Raw genomic sequence first — 6,000 nt, 5'->3', positions numbered from 1 at the left:
GGGACACAGGTGGAATTTCAGCCCGTGGTACTTTAAAAAGGCCATGACCGTGGGGTTTTCTTTTTGGGTCTGTAAAGCAGCTGCCAAAACCCAGAGCAGCCTGGAGACCAACACGGACAGGGCGCCCCAACTAAGATTATGGGGTTTTTCCGGTGGTAAAGGTTTCTGATGTGGAAGGAAATGTGTTGTGTAAATGCACACCGCAGACCCTGAAAGGGCGCTCCAGAGCTGTCCACACTGCAGACCCCCCTAACTGATCACCACTCCTCCCTCCCACTGAGCCCAGGCAAAGCTGCATGCCACCTCCCGGAAGCCGCCCTAGCCGACTGAGCTGGCAGAGGGGTTGAGACCTAGATGCCTCCCGGAGCCTCGGGAGGGCCCCCGACTTGAGGAGCCCGTGCTCAGCTGGGATGAGGCAGGGAGCCCAGAGGCGAGAGCAAGCAGACCCGTTTCGCGGACGAGGGCAGAGGTCTCAGACTTGAGGCCGCCTCGGAATCACCCGGAAGGCTTGTGCTCAGACGTGTGTGCCGTTACTGATTCCACGGGGGCAGGTGAGGCCTGAGAACCTGTGTTTCCAACAAGTTCCCGGGGGATCTGGGGCCGCTGGTCCGGGAACCCGCCTTGACAATGGCCAGATCAGAGCGAGAAGAACCCAGAATTTGTCACTAGGGTTGATCAGCAGCCAGAGATTCTAGACATTAACTAACTGAGTTCAGATGTGTTAGGGATCCCACCTGACCCCCACCACCGCCCCCCCCAGCCCGAGACTTCGACCCAGCTGGTTTGGGGGGCGGGGGTCAATATGGATAGTTTGGAGAAACCTCTTGAAGCCACCAGGTGAATCGCTCGAGCTGCAAACCAGGGCTGCAGGCCTTTCCAAAGTGTTCGGTTTCTAACCCTTTAACCTCTTGCTCCTTAAAATGTCCATTTTCCTTTTTATTTACTTATTTGTTACTCGGAGGGATGTACATTAGTTGCAATTGTTCATGGCTATAACTTCAGCTCCAAAGATGAAGCTTGGTGGTTGGCACTTAGTAATTACCTACTGAGTGACTCATTTCTCTCAGTGGCATGGGATCTAATAGGATCTGCTGGGCCTAGTGGAGCCCGTTGAAGGCAGAGCCATGACGTCTGAAGGGGTAAATCTAGAATATGCTGTTTGCTCCAAGATCAAGGTGGATAAATCAGCCATACGGAAACCCTGATTATAGGGGCGCCTGGGTGGCGCAGTCGGTTCAGCGGCCGACTTCAGCCGGGTCACGATCTCGCGAGATCTCGCGTGATCTCGCGTGAGTTCGAGCCCCGCGTCGGGCTCTGGGCTGATGGCTCGGAGCCTGGAGCCTGCTTCCGATTCTGTGTCTCCCTCTCTCTCTGCCCCTCCCCCGTTCATGCTCTGTCTCTCTATATCCCAAAAATAAATAAACGTTGAAAAAAAATTTTTTTAATAAAAAAAAAAAAAGAAAAAAATGGAAACCCTGATTATAGTAAATGCAATGGAAGTGCAGAGTAGGAAAGGAGGAGGGAAGGAGGGAGGGAGGGAAGGAAGGAGGGAGGGAGGGAGGACTTGGATTCTGAAGCCTGGGTACTTTCCAGAAAACCGGGCTAAAGGGAGAGCTGCCCCCAAGAGAAGCTGTAGCTGCAGCGGCGGGAGCCCCCACCGGGAAGTCACCAGGACTTTCTTCCCGGCCTGGGGGAAACGGGTCAGGGCTTTGGGCGACCGCCGGGGCGCCGGGAAGCATAGCGTGTGGCCTGCAGGCTGCGGGCTTCTCGCGATGTCTTGGGGACCCGGACCCGGGGATCCAGACGGCCGACGTCTCTGGGCGAGGGGCTCTGGGCCCCGAGAGAGGCTCCGTGCTCCTCGTCGCCCTGGAGCCTCCCTGCGTCCGGGGACTGCTGTGGGACCTCTCCTCCAAGGGGCGGAGATCCTGTCCGGGAACGTGTGCCCCGGCAGGCGTGGGGGTGGCGAGTTCCACAGCCCCGCCCCGAGGCCACACAGGATTGCAGGGCTGTTTTTCATGCGACACCAGTCTCCGCACAGGGTTGGCGTGGCAGGCCCCTCCTCCCGTGGGGCATCTCTGCTCCGTCCCAATCAGTTTCTGGGATTGAGTCCTCTTTCTCTAAATAAGTAAATTAGCTCTAATACCCTTATTTGCTATCAACCTTATAAACCTAATGCAAACCAGATGGGCCTGGCTTCCCGAGCCCCCCACGCTGCACGGCCCAGCCTCCTTGGGTCCGCCTTGGCAGACTGGCTTGCTCGGCCCCTGCACCCCTCCTCACCCCTGCATACACAGCCCCCTGTGAAGGGAGAGCGTGTTTGGACTGCTGCCCACGCACGAGGCTTCCCGGGGAGAAGCTCGGGGTCCACCAGGGATCCCTCGTTCTCCGCAGCAGCCCCCACCACACCCCTGCTTCCCCGTCGCATAATTTCTTCTTTTGCAACCAGAAAGCATCAATGGTCTTTACTCCTCATCGTCAAAAGTGGCGTTTTCATTTCAGAAACTCCAGAAAAGACAGGTATGAAAAGAACAAAAGGTAAAATGGCCTATCACCTGTGCACAGAGACGGTGAACCACAAGTTTCTCTGGAACCAGAGTTTCATCTGGAGCAGAGGTCAACACACTTTGACCGTGAAAGGACAGTCGGCGGATGTTGGGGGGGGGGTGTCACATGGCCTCTGCCGAACTCGGCTGCCAGAGCGTGAACATGGCCAGAGACAGTACGTCAAGGAACGGATGGGCTGTGTACTGATAAAACTTGACCAACAAAACAAACCAGAAAAACAGGTGCTGGGCCCCGCGGAGCCCACGAGCCGTAATTTGCCGACTCCCGACCAGGAACAGTGCTGTGCAACACAAAGGAAGTCTGGGCCACGAGTGTAATGTAACGTTTTCCACCAGTCACATTCGAAAACGTAAGAAAGGAGCAGGTGCCATTTGCACCCAGACTGTATTGTATTTAACCCAAAAGTCTCATTCTAACGTGAAACAATATTAAAAATCGCCGATGAGAAATCTTACACGTTTTTTTTGGTACCGACTCTTCAAAGTGCAGACTTTATTTGTACACCGACAGCACATCTCAGCTTGGATGAGTCTCGTCCCAGATGCTAGGGAACCACGTGTGGCTAGTCGGCCACGGTATCTTACCGCACTTCCCGCTGGTTGTTTTTACAAAGTGGCATCTTCCGCCCCCGCCACTCGGCCGTGATCGGTTACTTCACCTCTCCATGCCTAGTTCCTCATTTATCGCGTGAAGATCGCGTTATCTCCTAGTGTGGCTATAAGAAGTCGGTGAGGAAATGCTCACAAGTCCCGCCTGGGGTCTGGAAAACAGCAGACACCCAGCGGGTGCAAAGTCTTTGGTGGACCGTCAGCATGAGGCACAGCCACAGAAAAGGATGATTCTTGTCTGCTTTGCCAACATCCCCACCACAAAAAGGCAGGGACTTTTGGAAGTCGACCATCCAGCCCAGCCCCCAAAATGGGGAGGGGGCGCCTGGGTGACTCAGTCGATTAGACGTCCGACTTCGGCTCAGGTCACGATCTCACGGTGTGTGGGTTTGAGCCCCGCGTCGGGCTCTGTGCTGACAGCTCAGAGCCTGGAAACTGCTTCAGATTCTGTGTCTTCTCTCTCTGCCCTTCCCCTGCTCACACTCTGTCTCTTTCTTCACCAAAGACAAATAAACATTGAAAAAAATGTTTTAAAAAAAAAAGAAAAAAACCATAGGTATCTTTAAAAAAAAAAAAAAAAGGTCGCTCAACCAGAAAGGCCTGGAAGCCGTTAGTAATAACCAGCACGTGAAGCATTTAAAAGTGTCTCTTTTAGTTCATCAAAAATTCAGTGAGTTTGAAAATCAGTGAATGTGATTTACCACATTAATAGATTAAATAAGAAAAACCGTGATAATCTTAGTAGATGCAGAAAGGCATTTGACAAAAATACATCCTTTATTCACGACCAAAAAGAAACTGTCGGAAAACCAGGAATGCAAGGGCACTTCCTGACCCTGGTAAAAGGGTCTTCAGACCCTACAGCTAACATCAGACTTGCCGGTGAGAGCCTGAGCTCTAGTCCTCCAGGAGCTGGAACACGACAAGAATGTCCTCTGTCAATTCCCTCGTTCACATCACACTGGAGGTCCCAGCCAATGCAATCGGGTAAGAAAAAGAAATAAAGGGCATGCAGATTGAAAAAGGAGAAATAAAACTGTCCTGTATTTGCAGGTGATATGATTATCTATTTAGAAAAATCCCAGAGAATCTTCTAAGTTCCAGAATAAGTAAATAAGCTTAGCAAGATCACGAGACAAAAGGTCAAGATGTACAAAGAACTAACACACACCTCACACTTAACCCAAAAAGTAACTCCAAATGGATCATTAACACTCCACCCTAGGAGTTATAGGGATGAGACCCTGAATCTATTTTTGTTGTTGTTGTTTATTTTTGAGAGAGAGAGAGAGAGAGAGAGAGAGAGAGAGAGAGAGCATGAGCAGGGGAGGGGTAGAGAGGGAGGGAGACAGAGAATCTGAAGCAGGCTCCAGGCTCCGAGCTGTCAGCACAGAGCCCGATGTGGGGCTCAAACCCACAAGCTGTGAGATCATGACCTGAGCCGAAGTCAGACGCTTAACTGACTGAGCCATCCAGGCTCCCCAGGACACTGTTAAAAGAATGGAAATATAAGGGTGCCTGGGTGGCTCAGTGGGTTAAGTATCCAACTCTTGACTTTGGTTCAGGTCATGATCTCCCAGTTCCTCAGACTGAGCCCTATGTCCAGTTCTGCACTGGCAGTGTGGAGCCTGCTTGGGATTCTCTCACTTCCTCTCTCTGTGCCCCTCCGCCACTCTCTCTCTTTCTCTAAATAAATAAATAAATAAATAAATAAAAACTTTTTTTTTTTTAAGAATGAAAATACAAACAACAGATCTGGAAAGAATATTTCCAGAGCAGATATCTGATAAAAAAAAAAAAAAGAAAAGAACTTGTATCTGGAATATATAAAGAACTCTTACAACTCAGCAAGAAGAAAACAAACAGACGGATTAAAAATGAGCAACCGGTCTGAACAGACACTTCACCAAGAAGATATATGGATGATAAATACCCTATGAAAAAATACTCAACATCAGTGGTCATTAGGGAGATGCAAATGAAAACCACAATGAGATATCACTACATGTCTATTAGTATGGCCAAAATCCAGAAACCTGGTGAGAATTCTCATTTCTCGCCGATGCCACAAAACGGTAGAGTCGCCCCTGAAGACAGTTGGACCGTTTCCTATAAAGTTAAACCCTCACCATATTGAGTCGAAAACTCGTGTTTACACAAAATCATTTATGTGAGTGTTTATAGCAGCTTTATTTGCCCAAAACCGGAAGCAACAAAGGTGTCCGGTGACAGACGCGTAAAGCGTAGGGCGCCCATACGGCGGAATACTACTCAGCAATGGAAAGGAATGTTCCTGCTTCGTGTGGCAGGATTCACTCACACGTGTTTTGCTCAGTTAAGGAAATCAGGTCCAAAAGGCTACCTATTACATATGCCATTTATATGACAGTCCGGAAAAGGAAAACTTATGGCATGGAAAACCGATAAGTGGTCGCAGGGACTTAGGGAAAGGACGTGACCCAGCGTGAAGGGGACACATGCAGGGGACTCTGGGGATGGTAGGGCTGTTCTGTGTGGCGCTGGGTGATGGGCAGATAAAAAAAAAAATTAATGAAAAAAAAAGGGTGAAATCTGGACAAAGTCTGTAGTTTAGTTGATGATAATGTCCCACCTGGAACCTTGTTGTGCTGGCCCACGTCCCATGGTTGTGAAAGGTGACAACATTTGGGGAAACGGAGTGAAAAGCGTATGGGAACTCTTGGAGTTATCTTTGCAACGCTTGTATAAATCTAAAGTTAGTCCAGGATAAAAATGCTTCCTTGTGTTTTAAGCCGGTGAGTCTCTTGGGTCACCCCCTCTCACTGGCCGCCCTCCGCGTTCATCTTGT

The 6,000-nt window shown here is 50.2% G+C and overlaps 1 long non-coding RNA gene across 4 annotated transcripts in view; it reads left to right on the top strand.

The window, feature by feature from the left end:
- The window catches only part of LOC121009899 (uncharacterized), a 146,476-nt gene that overhangs the window by 114,630 nt on the left and 25,846 nt on the right, over positions 1 to 6,000 (top strand). The gene's annotated exons all lie outside the window — the stretch shown is intronic.

Source organism: Herpailurus yagouaroundi, unplaced genomic scaffold, assembly GCF_014898765.1.
Source record: "Herpailurus yagouaroundi ecotype Mexico unplaced genomic scaffold, PumYag 190, whole genome shotgun sequence".
Lineage (NCBI taxonomy): Eukaryota > Metazoa > Chordata > Mammalia > Carnivora > Felidae > Herpailurus > Herpailurus yagouaroundi.
Note: the sequence above shows the minus strand (reverse complement) of the source record. Positions and strands in the feature narration are given on the sequence as shown.